Raw genomic sequence first — 18631 nt, 5'->3', positions numbered from 1 at the left:
CACAAAGTTGTCACACACAATCTACGAGAAGTAATATGATTATGTTACGTTGAGCTAAATAAGCTGTGAAGAAGAGATTCTAAGTGCTACGGGATTCTTTTTTTTTGAATTTTTCACCCGAATGAAAGACATTTTTATTTCATTGTCATGTGCATTACGGGTCATATACATATTAGGAGTAGCATATCTAAAAGGGACCACGACTTTATGTCCAATGTTTATTATTTTTTGCAATTTATAAAATACGGAGAGTATTAAAAGCTTTTTATTTTTATTATGTAAGAAAAATCGAGAAGGCAAAGATCGTGACGTAGGTATCTAGTGTCAGTTCATGCTTAAGCTAGAGGCAAGGGCGGATCTAGCTTTGGCGCCAGGAGGGAGTCACATAGTCGTGGGCAAGTTAAGAACTTATAATTTAATTTTGATAACAATAGATAATAAATAAATCATAATGTTCTTCAATTAGTCCAAGTTAGTTCAAGTCCTGGAACTAGCTCAGGGGGGGGTCATGACCCCCATGACCCCCTCTGGATCCGCCGTTGGCTAGAGGTCGATTTTAGACTGCATCGCAATACGGCAATTTTTTCCACGTTTGATTGCTTTGTGGTAGTCATAAGCAGAATCGTCCGGTAATATAGATTAACAGTATGACACAATATCATTAGGATAAGGAGAATATGGGAAAATAAAAAAAATTCAAAGATTAAATAAAAATTACCAAAGAGATACCAATAATGACATTACCTAGTCAGGTCATAAGTATTGTCACACAGTAAAAACTTTTCTTTTAGAATGCTGGCCACAAAAAAGTTTATTGAATTCGAATTTTGAATTGTTCATGAAAATAAAAATGTATACTTTTAGAATTTTTACTCATTTTTTAATATGGAGTGGACGCTTAAAGAAGACCGTGTTGCAGTTATTGCGTTGCATCGTTGCGGTTACGCGCCAATTCAAATTTTTAACATACTGAAAAATTTGAATATAACCAAAAGATTCGTTTATCGTACCATCAAACGATACAATGAAGACTCTAGTGTAGATGACAGGTCAAGAAGTGGTCGCCCTCGGTCTGTTAGGACTCTAGCAGTGATAAAAGCTGTGAAGGCGCGAATTCAAAGAAATCCCAAACGTAAGCAGAAACTGTTGGCCCTTCAGATGGGGTTAAGCAGAACCACGGTGAAAAGGGTGTTAAATGAAGACTTAGGGCTTCGGGCATATCGAAGAAAAGCAGGATATCGTTTGAATGCTCGTCTAATGGACCTGAGACTGAAGAGATGCCGCGCTTTGTTGAAGCGGTACGCGGGAAAAAAATATCGGGAAATTCTTTTTTCGGATGAAAAATTTTTTACCGTAGAAGAGAGCTACAACAAACAAAATGATAAGGTGTATGCACACAGTAGTGAAGAAGCGAGCAACCGTATTCCGCGTGTCCAACGAGGTCATTTTCCATCCTCGCTCATGGTAGGGTGGGGAGTGTCTTATTGGGGCTTAACAGAGGTACATTTTTGTGAGAAAGGTGTAAAAACGAATGCAGTTGTGTATCAAAATACAGTCCTGACGAACCTTGTGGAACCTGTTTCTCATACCATGTTCAATAACAGGCACTGGGTATTCCAACAAGATTCGGCGCCAGCTCATAGAGCGAAGAGCACACAAGACTGGCTGGCGGCGTGTGAAATCGACTTCATCCGGCACGAAGACTGGCCCTCCTCCAGTCCAGATTTGAATCCGTTAGATTACAAGATATGGCAACACTTGGAGGAAAAGGCGTGCTCAAAGCCTCATCCCAATTTGGAGTCACTCAAGACATCCTTGATTAAGGCAGCCGCCGATATTGACATGGACCTCGTTCGTGCCGCGATAGACGACTGGCCGCGCAGATTGAAGGCCTGTATTCAAAATCACGGAGGTCATTTTGAACAAACTTTAGTGTCATAAGAATCTATGTTTTGTTAAGTTCATTTTGGTATATGAATGGTTACATAATGAATAAACTTGTTTCAATTATTTTACATTAAACATGTGACAGAATTTATGACCTGACTAGGTATATGTATTAAAAAGTACACGTGTGAACACTCCGCTTGGGAATAAACCTATGAATACTACAAATCTAATTATATTGGAGGTTTGAAAAACGGTACACGTGGCACTTCTCACATGGTCTATATTTCTATGTAAATTATAAAATCAATATTCGGTAGCGTCACGGAAAGCTTAACAAAACGTCTACTGTCTACGGATAAATCGGAGTACCTACTTTAGTTTCACTTTTGTCTGGATGTAGGACAGGCGGTATATGAATAAGAAAATAAATGGCCATTGTTTGTTATTTGGATTTTCATATTTGTACTGAATCGTTTCGTTTCGTGGCAGACAGCGGCTTGGCTGTGCCCTTGGCTTTGCTGATGTCCATTAGCGACGGTAACCACTCAGCATCAGGTGGGCCGTAAACTTGTCTGCCTACGTGGGCAAAAAGATCGCTTTAAATAATGATTTTCAAAATACGAATACTTTCATCAATTTCGAGAAAAAAAAATACCCTAAACTTCAACAGATAAAAATACACGAAAGAAAATATTTTATGTTCACAAATATACGATAATACAATCAAAGATAACAGAAAATTCTAGTAAGGGACCGTCGAAAGCATAGACCTATATAGTAGGGACACGACATATTGTTCTATACGTACAATTGCTTATATAAATAGCACCCATTTTGAAGGCACACACATAAACATATATCTATCTCGTTCTTACTCAGCACTTTAACTCGCAGGAAAACAATATAACAGTATTTCAGTGCGTACATAAAATGAAACATGAATATACGTAAATGTCTCCGTCTCCGTCTAATGAGGCCGAAAATCCGCCATTTTTAGCGCGCCAAATGTCATTGTCACGTCAGTTCGGCCGTCTGTTTTGGGTTGTACATTATTTATTGACTTTGATATCGATTTAATATGATTGCTTATATAAAATTTCTAATTTTATCATGCTTAAAACATACAAAAATAATAATTAAAACATATTTTATAGGATCTCAAGAAGGTCGATGCCCCAAAACTATTATCTATATATATTTAAATTCATTATGGAGCCCTCATCCGAAACATAGATTATACACTTAAAAATATATTTGAATCCGAAATATCGGACACCATTTATTTTTCGGTCGGAATCTATTGATCATGACACTAATCATAAATACCTCTTTAAAATATGTCATCAAAACATATTTAGACATTCTGTTTAGATATTTCGGGAAAAAGGCTACCGACAAAATCTCTTCGGAACTATTTAAATAAAATAGTTTTATTCCGCAGTGAGTAAAACACTATTGTAAATTCGTTAAATATTTATTAATTAAGTGATTTTAGAGAGGAAGTCACAAGGAATGACGTTTGTAATTTCATTAACGAATAAATGTTCTGTAGGTGTTTTTTTTTTATCAGGCGGTCCCTTGATAAGTTTAAAATTTGAATCACTCTCAAGTAATATTTCACATAATATCTAAATCACATCATCTTTGCACATAACAATATACTTAATTCCTATTAAAGTATAAATTCTACAAATACATTCATACTCAACAATATTTAAAATAAAATAAGCCAAGAACGTTTATCGATAAAACCTACTAACATTAAAATCTTCTGGGCAGCACTAAAACCGCCATGTTTTGTGGCCAGATGACGTCACAGTGGCACGAATTTTTTGTTGACGTTTCATTTCCATAGGTTTCCTACTTCAGTGGTCGAAAGCCTATTAAATTGAACGTTTGCTTTCAAATACTCGTCATTAATTTCTATACGGAGAATCGTTATGAATAAAATTGAAGTAGAGACGTCGGACTTGAATAGTCACATAATAAGTCTAATTATATCCATAAAGATACTGTTTCATGGAAAGCAAAAGTATATTATAATAATAATAATTACAATAATATTTTAAATTATGCTATATAATAGTGCTTTAGTAACCATAATCCAATTACATACTCGTTAAATAAAACAAGCTGTGCCGTCTTCGCGGTAAATTTTAAATGTGACATTTTACAACACCAATCGATTTCCACGTTCGGATCCATCAAATGACAGAGCGATGCTACATCGTATGCAAATCACATCGATTACGAACGGGAGACGAGCAACACGCAACCAAATCTATAAGGACTAGTGGTCCCCGCAGTAGTCGAAATGCGACTATAATTAATTAAAAATAAAAGTTTAACCATTATTATGTTTCTATTGTCAAACACTATTATACTTCTATAATAATACAGATATTAATATATTCTATATAATACAGATTTCGCCAAAACTACATTATAGATAAATAATATTAAAGAAAAAAAATATTAATCTATTCTCAATTTGACCACAGACTTTAAAGAATAACAAAAGTTTCACAATTGACTATAAACAAAGAATATATTTATACGTAGGTCATAGATTATACACTTAATATATTTGAGAACGTAGGTGTTGTGTCAAATACATGGTAGAGTGTGTAATGTTTTCTTTATTGATTTAATGTAGTTTTAATGCATAATTTTAAAAATATATTAGCATTCTGCACTTCTTCTCTATGTTCTCTATAAGTGTGGGAAATTTCATACTTCTCCGTCCGCGCAATTTTCGTAAAAAAGGATACAAAGTTTTTGCTTCACGTATTAATATATAGATTCAAACATAATCGAATTCGACGACCACGTGTGAAGTTTAATTATAATTTTAACAAAAAAGCCTAGTGAATCTAGAACAGTGCACGAGCCCAGGAACTCCGTGTGGCAGTCCCAGCTGCGTATGCGCAATTATTAATTTTTTGAATCCTAGACGTACATTGGGGATCTAGGATACCTTGCTAGACAAGTTCCTTATCCATCCCCGACCAGGGATCGACCAGACCCAGTGTGTGTGTCGCGCAGATAGCCGGCTGAAACAGAGCTACCAAGTCGGGAACCAACGTCTCACATACACAAGCTAAAAAATAACTAGCTAGGCCGTTTAAAAAAAAACCGCTGACAAAAAATATAAATATCAATATCAATATATGTTTTATAAGAAATTAGACGGTAGTTAGCACAATATTTAGATGTCGAAGAATATCACTTTAGTCGTCTCTGTCTGAATGCTCGAAACATTGGGGATGATAAGCTGAAAATTATAAATGCAAGGTTAATCCGTGAAAGTTGAACGGCGAAAACTGAAGACAATACTACGATATGAAGCTGAAAACCTGATATAATATTTTCCTAATACATAAAACGTTCTCTGTAAAATTTAGCAAGCGTGTAAAAAAACTATACCAATAAATACAATATGCGTGACCACGAAAACATATCAACACAAAAAAATTGGGTGACTATCGAAATTAGTACACAGACAGAAACTCATTAACCAGAAAGAGCCATGAACATTATGTAATATCATGTAACATCTAGGATTGGGTATACAACATCATACCAAGAAATTGTTGATGCGTTATATAACAGAACAAAGCTTGAATATAAAACACTATTCAAGTTTTGTCGTAAACAAGTTTGATTCTTGGAAGTGTAGATTAGTCGATAAACTCGTAAAACATATTTTTATTGATATTTTTACATTTTAGTTATATGTTTTATAGTTTTACTATAATAACAAAGAGTTTAATGTAAAAAAAATTAAAATGCTCAAAAACTTTTTTGGTCATTTATTGGACAACATACGATGCAAGATAGATAACTTAACTCTCATACTATTTTTACCAAAAAAAATTCATACCAGACCGCCTCATTAAACGCTATTCTCACCACCATTAAACGGTACCCAGCTATAGTGATTTTTCATTAAGTTTTGATATTTATTTCACACCAGCTGACCCGGCAGACTTCGTAGTGCCTCAATCGATAAATAAAAGACACATCAAGGGGACACATCAAAGGAAAAACAAAATTGTTTGTTTTTTTATACTTCCGACCTTATTTATATTTTCTCACCTTTTAAACATTCCCTGGACTTCCACGAATAATTCAAGACCAAAATTAGCCAAATCGGTCCAGCCGTTCTCGAGTTTTAGCGAGACTAACGAACAGCAATTCATTTTTATATATAGAGACTATTTCCATTGTGAACCATAAAAGCTTTATTAAGTTTGTATTTACACAATTTTTTCCACTTACTTTTTAATCGCTTATAATTTTGCCTTTAGTTTTAGATTAGATTCTAATTTAACTGTAAAAGTAGTTTTAATTTGAAAATTAAAATTAGAAGAAAATACATAGATCACCTTCTCATTAGAGAAATTGGCAAAAGATTCAGAACTAGGAGAATTGAGGATAGATTGAAAATTATACTTAGTCAAATATTCGATTAGCAACGCCATCTAGAAAGGAAAAGCTAAGAGGAAACTCGCCTGCCTTGTACATGAACCTCCAAAGCGACACCTGTGGAGCTTCCAAATAAGCTTCATTTCGAAATCTAATTCGATGGTTTCAAATGCCGCGTTTTCTCGAGAACTTACTAGAGGGAGCTTAAGGTTAGCGATGAAATTTCATACCTCATGAATGAAACCTCAGAAGCCGTAGAAATATAAAAATAAACTAGTTTAAAGGTTTAGGAACGTAAGATTTTTTCTATTATAAAACATATAAATTATTAAATAGTCTTATCAAAACGGAGAAGTACATTAAAATTAGTTTATTAACCGTTTTTCTTTCCTTTTTGGTTGTGACTTTCTTGACTATTTTTTTTGTTAATAACGTAGATCCTATTCATTTCGTATTTGATAATAAAAAGCCAGTGCTTCTGTTAGTTTTGAGTATTCGAAGTACTTTTTTAATGATGGTTTTTTGTCGAGACTCTAGGGATAACACTGTTGTTGATTATATAATAATATATGCTTACTGTACTGCGCTATGCAACGATCTGAGTTTACCATGCAACTGAGTTTACAAGTTTGAGTTTGCCATGCAAGTTTACCATGCAACGCCGATAAAGTCTGCAATCAGCAGACAGGAGAGAGATGCGGGGTAGGTACAGCCCTCAGGGTTACCGGTTCTAAAATACACCATATTTTAAGGCTGTGTTATGCAATCGATAGGATCATCTATGAATCTAGGGAACTACTAAAACTTATGTAAACTTTAATTAAATAAACCTTTTTATAAGTCTTCATAGCATTCATTTTTAAGTGACGATAGCATCTTTAGTTTTCGCGCGTTGTTAGACATAATGAAAATAACATGTACGGTTTGATCTCGCTTTTTTAAGATTACATATTTACGAAGTAGGAATTCAGTTTTACTGGTCACAGGCCACCGCAAAAATTGTTTTAATTGAGACGTTATCAATTTCAAGGGGCCTTAACAAAATAATAATATATTTAAGTTTGATTAAGATTAAAGGGCTGAGTAACATTGTAAATTCATTATTTTTAATGTTTTTTTTTTTATTATAAGAACATCTGTTTTAAAAAGAAATATTTATCTATATATATCTACATAGATGTGACGAAAGAATAGCGGCCTCTCTTTTAAAATTATGTTCACGTTTTAAATAAATTAACTTCGAACTTAGTACACAATAGAAAAGCAAGAAAGCTTTATTGCTTTTATTTACGTTTTTCCCGGTTTTGCGAAGAGTTGGATGAATTTAAGGCAACCCAGCCGCCCCGCCACGCGATCACTTTGCACTGAAAGGCGGGCGGGGTGCACGTCAGTCGGCCGACAGCCCTAGTCACACCAAATACTTATACTATAACCTCGTTAGTCTGACGTAAAACCGTCATATATGCTGAATAGGCAGCGTTAGTGCTATTGCGCGAAGTAATCGGCGTAGTTAAATTTCAGCGGACTCCTGTGGATACGGACAATTATAACATAACCTTGCTTCGCTGCATTTATTATTCAGTTACTGCGCTCTACAGTACAGTCAGGATGGCGCCCTATAACGGTATGTATACACATACTGCAAATTGTTGCTTATTGACCTCATTATTGAATATAACTGCGTGGACAGCGTTTGTTGAATGCTGCTTGACAGTGCAATTTGCGCAGATATTCAACCACAGCACACGAACGATGCATTGTTTTATTGTAGCATTGAAATTATTCAACGGCGATATATTTACTAATGAAGATGATTAATGCTAGTGACATTTTCAGAAACAGCGATAGAATAACGAATTTTAAGTTTACTTGCAATAAAAATCTTTATAGCACTAAAATAACGTGTCCATAATATTCTTGATAGCGTTTTTCTAGGAACATGATTATCACTGTTTGTTAATAAAGTGAAACTCGTAATCGTTTTAAAAAAAAAACTATTGTTGAATTTCCAAACACAAGTCGTCTTTTGTTGGTAATATTTTAACGTTTTATTTATTTATTATAAAATATTTGAAGGCCGAACTATCACATAATACAAGCAAACGAAACGGTAGCCAAATGATGTCTATGTAGGACAAAAAATAGCGTGCAAAGGTCCAGTGGCGACCGTAAGCACTATTTACGATGTGGACGGTTCATTTACCGACGGCCTTTACTACCGACGACATGAACTTTCCTTAATCCAAATATTGACTTCCGTATGTACTGTGTATTTAGTTGTTTAATTAGAATCTCAAACATTAATTGTCATGATCTCTGGCATAATCTGCAACATGTCTTGAAATCTAGCGTGCTTCTTGATGAAGACTTTTCAAGTTTTTAATAAGTTCCATTATTATCTGTCTTTGGTGAGTGAGTCTTCACCGGATTTATTTTGTTGTCATCTTTCCTTGATTTAATCACTTAGTCTGTTATAATTCACGATTTCTATTACCGACTCATAGGTAGAACTCTGTAACCGCGATTTACACTTCACATATATGTACAGAATAATTAAAATTATGAAGTTTCACATTAAAATACGGTGCAGAAATATGAATTCTTACCCGTGAGACAATGTACACAATGGGTGTTGCATGGCGAGTAATGGACCGCTCTGTGCTGGGTATCAATCTGATAGATTGGCTTCGCAATACTCAGATTAGACGCCAAACTAAAGTTGGTAAAATGCTGTTTAGCAGATCTAAAATGTAGTTGGGCTAGACATTTAGCAAGGCGAAATGATAATAGATAGAGTAAGACAATGTCAAGAACGTTGGCCAAGATTATGTCGTAGAGATTGCGGAACACCCATGGCACGATGGACGGATGACATAGTCAGGACGGCGGTGCAGACGTGGATGAGAATGGCGTCGAAAAAAGGGAAGGGCTATGCCCAGCAGTGCGTATCAAAGGGCTGAAGATGATGATGATGATGTTGAACGTTCAAACTTTAATTCCACCTTTGAGATAAAAAAAGAAATTAAGCGAACAATTATAACGACTGGATGGATAAAATCTGAAACTCTATTCTTGGTTCCATCCATAAATAAGATTCAATTTAAGCCAAAAACGTTCATAATAAATAGCTTTCGTCGATTTAGTAGTAGAAAAGTGCTATAAATACCAGCAATCTAAGTCGGGTCGACTTTATTTATACATAGTTTATGATAGGTGAGGCGTATACTCGTATAACTTTCAAGTAAAAGGTTATGTTTTTAATACATACCTAAATAAAAAACTGTTAAGAATTATCGATGTTTTAGCACCATTAAAGTATCGCAACTATTACAAAAAAAAAAACGAAAAAAATATAATTCTATTATTACACATTTTGGAAAGTTTGTCATTTCATTGCACTAGAGTTGAGTAGGATTGAATCAATTGAAAAACCATAAAAGTTAATTGAAACGATGCTGCGTACACAGTACCAAAAGAAAACAGCATTTTCAAATGATAGCAATAGTTTTTGAATAAACTTTTATTAGACCATGTTAGTATAAAAAGTAAATAATAATATATAATATAAATAATAGTAATCTAAACAGTTACTCGAATAGGGCTACCCATGTCGATGTTCGTAGGAAAAGGTAACTAACTTCTTTAACCGTGTATTTGTCGCATAAATATTTGAAAACAGTCGACTTCAGAAATAATGTACGGCGTCTGGAAGTCGATAGCTGTGGGAGTTTTGTATGTCTGGATGACTAGACGTATGGGAAGCGACAGGCGCCAGACTACACTGAAAATAAAAATGCGTGCTTGATATAACAGCTATTAAAATTATCAGATGTCAGGGTAAGGTCATTCTAGATATTATTCACACGTGATACAGGATGAGTGTATAGCAAACAAGTACATACTTATATCGAGATTTTTAGTCCAGAATAATTTAAGTACACACCGAAAGAAAGCTAGAGCTAGCTAGCAATAGCAATTCAATTTTATTTATTTTTATTTTTTACTTCCGTCTTCTCGGATTTTGAGGTTAATGTTTCGTGTTTATTTTTATAATGTTTTTTCGTGATAGAGACCAAAAATTAATTTACAATGTTTACTTAATCAAAGAGGTCAGGCAGTAAATAGTGTCAGAGGGCGGGTAAGTTGTGCGGCATTCGGGCTATCCATCATTTCTGTGGCTACTAATGCGTAGGTCGAAAACAGAGGCCTCGACGCAGGTCACGACATCGCCGACGCTTAGAGCTGTCGTATTATCATATTGCCCACAGTGTACACCTACTAAAAATAATAACGTTGACCTATTTAATCTATTATCTTGTTGAATTATCGATCTTATAATGTTTTTAACTCGGATTAATCATTTTATTTATTCACTTATCTAGATTGTTTCGGAGCAGAGATAGTATTTACGATAAGCGGACATAAAATAAACAAAAGGTACCCATAAACGCACTTTAGTTAATTTGATAGTAATAAATGAGATTCCGTTTTCAATTTTATTATGCAAAATAGTTTATTTTAAATGTGAGTTTTTATTTATTTAACATGCAATATTATCTAGTGGATTTTGTGTTAGCAAATGTGCGTAGCTACTTGCTACGACCATGTTTCGTAGCACGTAGCGTGCTCTATACATTTGTATATGTAAGTAGCCATGGTACTGTTGGTATACCCACTAACGTATCTTATTATGGTTAACTTGTTTATGATTCGAAAATGTTCACAGAAAATTAAATTCATATTAAGACGTAGACGTAGACGGCTTAATTTCCTGCGATAATGATTTCTAGAAATTAATTAATTCAAGTTTCTTTGAATTGATATTTTATCATAGTAACCTTTTCAAATACTGCTTTGTATCGAAGTAAAATCAGTAATGTTTCAGTTTAGTATCAATTAATTTCGTATTCGATTTTGTGTTCAAGTATTTTGAAGATATTTCTTAATTCAATAAGGCTTAATGAGCAATTTTAGCTGTATTTGTAACTCAGATAAAATCTTAGATAGCCATAACTAAGCTTGCAGGCTACTTTTAACACAAGCATCGCTGATAATTTATTAGGAGCGCCTCGGCAACAAATTGTATTAAGATATTAATAGTAAAGCCCTTTTTATTAGTAAAGATAGTTTATTTTGTTAATCTGTTGTTTTTATTTTAATTAGTACTTTTGTAGGCAGATGAGTTAATTTTCTAAGCGGGTAGGCACGCTGATACTGTTAATTGAATACAACTATTGAGTATTTTGATTTATAGACACAATTTGAAAATAATCTCGCCTTGATGGTGACGTTGTAGTCTTGTTTAAGTAACGGCTATTCTACCCTTAAAATAGGCACCCTTAAGATAGTGGTGCCTATTCTTAAGGCCTTTTTATATTTTGTGTAGGGGGCCGAAATGCGTTTGGTTTCCTCTGGACGCGCGAGGTATGTGGGTCTTGGCGGTTCACAAATGGTTGAATCGGACCGAGGGCCCAAGGATATTTTTAATGCCCTACCCAACAAACGACATATTTGTTGCCTCTCTCTCTCTTTAAATAAATAAATATGCAATCACAATTTTAAAAATATATTTTTTCAACAAAGACTGTTTCAAGTGATATACCTATTTAGGTCATAAATTCTGTCACATGTTTAATGTAAAATAATTGAAACAAGTTTATTCATTATGTAACCATTCATATACCAAAATGAACTTAACAAAACATAGATTCTTATGACAAACACCTCCGTGATTTTGAATACAGGCCTTCAATCTGCGCGGCCAGTCGTCTATCGCAGCACGAACGAGGTCCATGTCAATATCGGCGGCTGCCTTAATCAAGGATGTCTTGAGTGACTCCAAATTGGGATGAGGCTTTGAGCACGCCTTTTCCTCCAAGTGTTGCCATATCTTGTAATCTAACGGATTCAAATCTGGACTGGAGGAGGGCCAGTCTTCGTGCCGGATGAAGTCGATTTCACGCGCCGCCAGCCAGTCTTGTGTGCTCTTCGCTCTATGAGCTGTCGCCGAATCTTGTTGGAATACGCAGTGCCTGTTATTGAACATGGTATGAGAAACAGGTTCCACAAGGTTCGTCAGGACTGTATTTTGATATACAACTGCATTCGTTTTTACACCTTTCTCACAAAAATGTACCTCTATTAAGCCCCAATAAGAAACTCCCAACCATACCATGAGCGAGGATGGAAAATAACCTCGTTGGAAACGCGGAATACGGTTGCTCGCTTCTTCACTACTGTGTGCGTACACCTTATCATTTTGTTTGTTGTAGCTCTCTTCTACGGTAAAAATGTTTTCATCCGAAAAAAGAATTTCCCGATATTTTTTTCCCGCGTACCGCTTCAACAAAGAGCGGCATCTCTTCAGTCTCAGGTCCATTAGACGAGCATTCAAACGATGTCCTGTTTTTCTTCGATATGCCCGAAGCCCTAAGTCTTCATTTAACACCCTTTTCACCGTGGTTCTGCTTAACCCCATCTGAAGGGCCAACAGTTTCTGCTTACGTTTGGGATTTCTTTGAATTCGCGCCTTCACAGCTTTTATCACTGCTGGAGTCCTAACAGACCGAGGGCGACCACTTCTTGACCTGTCATCTACACTAGAGTCTTCATTGTATCGTTTGATGGTACGATAAACGAATCTTTTGGTTATATTCAAATTTTTCAGTATGTTAAAAATTTGAATTGGCGCGTAACCGCAACGATGCAACGCAATAACTGCAACACGGTCTTCTTTAAGCGTCCACTCCATATTTAAAAATGAGTAAAATTCTAAAAGTATACATTTTTATTTTCATGAACAATTCGAAATTCGAATTCAATAAACTTTTTTGTGGCCAGCATTCTAAAAGAAAAGTTTTTACTGTGTGACAATACTTATGACCTGACTAGTTATATACTTTTAGTGTGTATCTGTACTAAACAAATAGATCAATAATTCTTCGATATATAGGGCGTAAGGGAAACGTTTCTGAAGTCGAAACGGTAATAAACTTCTACCCAAACGTAAACGGAAAACAGTATCCATTTACGAAGCTGCGTGTTAATATACTTGTCGTTTCAGTAACCTAAAATATTTGCCGTTTTAGTAAGCTACGTTTCTTGTCATTTTACTATATTTTGTGAACTTTTTGTTTTTCTACTGGTGGTAGGACCTCTTGTGAGTCCGCGCGGGTGGGTACCACCGCCCTGCCTATTTCTGCCGTGAAGCAGTAATGCGTTTCGGTTTGAAGGGTGGGGCAACCGTTGTAACTATAATTGAGACCTTAGAACTTATATCACATAGGTGGGTGGCGCATTTACGTTGTGGATGTCCATGGGCTCCAGTAACTACTTAACACCAGGTGGGCTGTGAGCTCGTCCAATCATCTTAGCAATAAATAAATAAAACAGTTTGGTAAGAAAATGTTAACTATGAATGTGGAAGGATATAGAGGAAGAGGTAGACCTAAGAAGAAATGGATGGATTGCGTGAAAGACGATATGTGTAAGAGGGGAGTGAGCGAAGAAATGGTATATGATAGAAGAGTATGGAAGGAGAAAACATGTTGCGCCGACCCCAGGTAACTGGGAGAAGGGCAGGATAATGATGCTGTGAACTTCAAAAGCAAAGATAGCAAACGGACATCAATAACTTGCTTTCAAGTCTTTGAATTCTGACCACCGTCTGACGTATGGTTATGTTACATTGCGTGTATGCGACACATGTTATGATAGTCAAATAAAAATAAGAATCGATCGCAGTTTTTGGCAACATTGTCTCAGAAATCATCCTACGACAATTTTCGGGGATGATTGAATCGCCAGATTATGATAACACTGTGCTATGCTGTGGCGTGGTATGTGACAATTGAATCCACCATACAACCTATCCGTCCAGCCCACTACCAATCTTAGTTTCTGGGAACAATTTTGTATGGCTTCACAGTGATGGAAAATCAGTTTATTGGTCCACTTTATGTCATCCGTTCGGAGGCCTTCCGGCGTACTGTTGCCACTCAAGAACTCTTCGGTCCAAGCAGCCAATTGTGCTACAAACAATATGTCCTACCTCACTACTACATGATCTCACTCAATCTTTGGACTGCTTTGTTACCATAGCTTTATAAAGCTCCTTACCATCACTACATAGTATAAAACAAAGTCGCTCTCTCTGTCCCTACATAGGGATGTATGCTTAAATCTTTAAAATTATGCAACGTATTTTGATGCGATTTTTTCAATAGATAGAGTGATTGAAGAGAAATGTTTATATGTATAATAGCATCCATTAAATAGTGGAGAAATCAATAATAAATTACAGTTTCCGAAACGAAGCGAGGGCGGGTCGCTAGTAGGTAATAAATACACTTAATATTTAAGACTCCTCACTTTAACTCGTGATTTTTTGCACATTTTGATTTCTACTTGTTTAATGGCAATCATATTAATAATCATTTTTCACGAAAAAACATTAACCGATTAGTTGTGCTTAAATCGAATTCCCGTAACATAATCTACGAGTATATTTTAGCCACTAAAAGTATTACATGTTGTGGAAATACGCACCTGTTATATATTCAGTTAATTTTATTTATTTTTGGGGTCTTGTGCTCCTGACGATTGATGGCGGTCATGTTATCTACTAGTGTTGCCTTCGCCCAGCGTCAGTGTACCCCCCTATAAATATTAGATGTGGTCGAGTCTGCTCTGAGCTAGGAAAAACGGTGAGGATCAATAACCACATGCTCTTTGTTTGAGTGCTGTAATTGTAAAGAAGGTTCGGGTAGGTAGTGTTTGGTTTGGTTGGTAGTATTAGTGATAGTCATATAAAAACAGTTGTAATTCAATAGAGCATTTGTGCTTCCCGTGCCATAACTTCTTTTTTATATATGAGTTAGCCCTTATTATAATTTAATGAGAATCTCGATATATTGGGATTTGAGTATTGATACTGTAATTGGTGAGCTCGATTTCACAACTATTAAAGAATAACAATTTACTGCTTGTTAATTATCGGCCACTTCTCTCATCAAAAATAATTTATGTCATTAACATTACATTTACGTTTTAAATAATCAAACATCTCCATTTTTATAGAAATATTTTTCAATGGTTCAAATAGTACTATCACAAAGTAGGTATTTCACATTCATATGAAATACATCGTCTTTAGTATCTATAGTTATGTCAGATCGACCTGCATTAAGCTACGATGCTTGTTTGATCAATAATATTGTTACGCTACGCGTCGGCATGATGAAGCGTCGCAGTTGATATTATGATTCGTGTCAAAAATTTAATAAGACGAAGAAAGTGTTAGTGAAATGGGTACTTGTTAGATTGGTTGTATTTGGGGATATGATTTTTCACAGACAGGAAGTGACCTAAGATTCGTGTTTACCGACAAAGCTATAATAACAAGTACATAGGCGGCACTGAAAATTTCGGGAATTAACGAAGTGACACAGCATTACTATTTAAAAATGTATTTATTGCTTTTCGAAGTATTCTCCGCGAAATTTGACACATTTTTCCATACGATGGAACCAATCATTGAAGCAACCATTCCATTCGGAAGTTGGGGTCTCCAAAATGGCCGTTTTGTAGGCGTCCACAGCTTCTTCAGGTGTAGAAAATCTCTGTCCACGCAATTTATTCTTTATTTTAGGGAAAGTATAGAAATCATTAGGGCTTAGGTCGGGGCTGTACGGCAGATGGTCTAATAATTCTGTTTTCTTGCTCTAAAAACTCTTTTGTTCTGTGCGCGGTGTGAGAACTCGCATTGTCGTGATGGAGGATGACGCGGCGGTTGCAGTTCTCTTTACGGAGTTCAGAAACGACCTGTGGCAAACAAATGCTAGCATACCATTCTGCATTAACCGTTCTTTGTCCCTCAAGAGGAATAGTCGTAGCATGGCCGGTTTTGGAGACAAACGTGGCCACCATTTTTTTTGCAACACTCCGTGAACGAACAATTTTTGTTGGCTTTAACTCATTTTCGAACACCCAAACTCGTGACTGGTTTTTTGTTTCGGGTTCGTACGCGTATATCCAGGATTCGTCACCTGATACAATGTTGTATACAGCATTTGAGGATCCTGCGTGGAATCTTTCGAAAGTTTTGACGCACCAAGTAACGCGAGCCGCTTTTTGCTCTTCACAGAGCGAATGCGGTATCCATCGGGAAAACAACTTTTTTACACCTAATTGTTCATGCAAGATTATTTGTATTTGGCTCATGCCAATGTCTAAAGTTGCCTGAATTTCGCGGTATGTCACATGTCGATCTTCCTCAATCAGCTTACGCACAGCATCAACGTTTTCTTGGGCGACTGCAGTTTTTGGACGACCTTGACGGGGATCATCACTGAGCTTGACACGTCTACGTTGAAACTCAGCAAACTAGCGATAAATTGTGGTTTTGGATGGGGCTTCATCACCAAATGCAGAAATCATCCGGTCAACACACTGTTTTTGTGTTAAACCACTTCGAAAGTCATAATAAATCATCGCTCTTGAATTTTCTCGAGTCAATTCCATTTTCTCAACGGCTAAACAAGTTTGACAAAACCTCGTGACAAGACCGAGAATCTTTTTTAAAATAAATAAATGGTATTCGATTTTTAAAACCAAGGAGTTTTCAATTAAAAAGATTTTCATATGACGGGAACAGTGGAAATATTCCATTCCCGATACTTTTAGTGCAGCCCTCGTAAAGTGACGTATATATTTAGAAGTTTTTATTGAAGTTCGACCTGTCGGCAACTATTTTGAAACATGATGTATAGTAAAACAGCTGTCGTACTCTTTAAGTCGGAACACTGAAGTAGGAACCCTATCTATGAGTCGGAATACATGACATCTTTCGGACATAAATAGGCTAAAGTAAGTACTCGTAGAAGTATAAGAGCTCACACTGCGTTTTAAAAGTAATTAATAGGCAATGTTCAATACGACAAATGATTAGTTGTAAATGAAAATTTAATATCTTATGTTTTTCCTTGTCATTATACTATTTCGAATGATAGACAGATTTTTTGGTTACGACTGACGCGCCAACGACGATGAGAGCAAAAACGCGAGATTAAGCCGTACCTAGCTTTAATTATGTCTACAGCTCGCGAAAATGGAAGAAAATATAAAATATAGATTTGATGATTAATATACGGACAATAGATATTAATGATTCTAAACAACAACAAAATGTAATAGTTAACTGCTAGGGACGATAGTGCCAACTTAAACGGAAAATATTTCCTAATGTTTCAATGCCGCAAATAAAAAATTATTAAAATATACTGAATAGAGACAGGAACATATTTAAGTCAGGTCTTTACCCACGAAATTGCTGTTTAGTATACAGAAAGCTATAGTGATCTTTGCAAATATTTTTTTAATTGTGTCAATTAAAAATGCATCTATGGTATCAATGCATCTCTCTGCCCGCGCAGTAGTAATACATGAATGCCTTCCTGAAGAAGTCCGTTGTACGAGAGCCCACAAACTCTTCAACGGCATTTTGTACTGCCTCTCGCGTACTTTCCCTGCTAAGAAGTTTTTCCTACTAAGAAATTGTCCAAAATTCGAAAAAGTAGAAGTCTGTCGGTGCATGCATGAGTATGATGGATGAGGCAAAACTTCCAAGTATGTTAGAGAGCGTCTGTCGTCCTGTAAGAGGTCGAGCGTTGTCGTGTAGGAGCAGCCGGGACGAGCGGTTAATAAAAGCTGTCCAGAAATTCACGAGCTTCTCCATCATTCAGGGTTTAATTTTTTTAAATCGAAATTTGCATATCTGCGCCTTCAAACCAATAACAAAAAGTGCGTTCGTTGATAGTGTTCAGGTGTACCGATACATTATTAATTTTCTGATCCGTTTGTGCGCCATTGCTACCACGGTGGAGCTCGTATTTCATAATTACTCGTATTTTTTCGTATCCAAAAGGATGAAAAAGGTAAAATGTATTGAAAACAAAACACTAAATAATAAACAAAGACAAAATTTGAAAATAAGACTGAATTCGAAAATAGAAATCCATATTTTGGAATTTAGAATATACTAGCTGTACCCGTTCGCTACAATTAACATTATTATTTCACACCCCCACAAAGATTCTCATCCTTAACGCCCCCGCAACTGGTGTAGGGAGTCGAACACTCATATAAATATTAGCCTATCCATTAAGTACCTACATGTATTTTCTACATGTACTTAATGGATAGGCCTACCAAGTTTCAAGTCAATCGGATGCATGTTTCAATAGTTATAACGGAACATCCGTAAAAACCACTGTAGATTTATATATTAGTGTAGATTGGCAGCCATACAAAAATT

General features: G+C 35.8%; 1 protein-coding gene across 3 annotated transcripts in view; it reads left to right on the top strand.

Annotated features, from left to right (window-relative positions):
- The window catches only part of LOC101743190 (schwannomin-interacting protein 1 homolog), a 52039-nt gene that overhangs the window by 12684 nt on the left and 20724 nt on the right, over positions 1-18631 (top strand). Inside the window, exon 1 of one of the 3 annotated variants that reach the window (XM_012694582.4) lies at positions 7675-7942. The exons of 1 other annotated variant lie outside the window; for it this stretch is intronic. The gene's annotated coding sequence lies outside the window, so the exon portion shown is untranslated. Of the gene's footprint in view, positions 1-7674; positions 7943-18631 lie in introns of those variants that run through there. One more of the 3 variants, XM_012694584.4, reaches the window with a different exon arrangement.

The sequence above is a fragment of the Bombyx mori genome, chromosome 4, assembly GCF_030269925.1.
Source record: "Bombyx mori chromosome 4, ASM3026992v2".
In the NCBI taxonomy this organism is placed as follows: Eukaryota; Metazoa; Arthropoda; class Insecta; order Lepidoptera; family Bombycidae; genus Bombyx; species Bombyx mori.
This window is presented reverse-complemented; position numbering and strand designations above follow the sequence as displayed.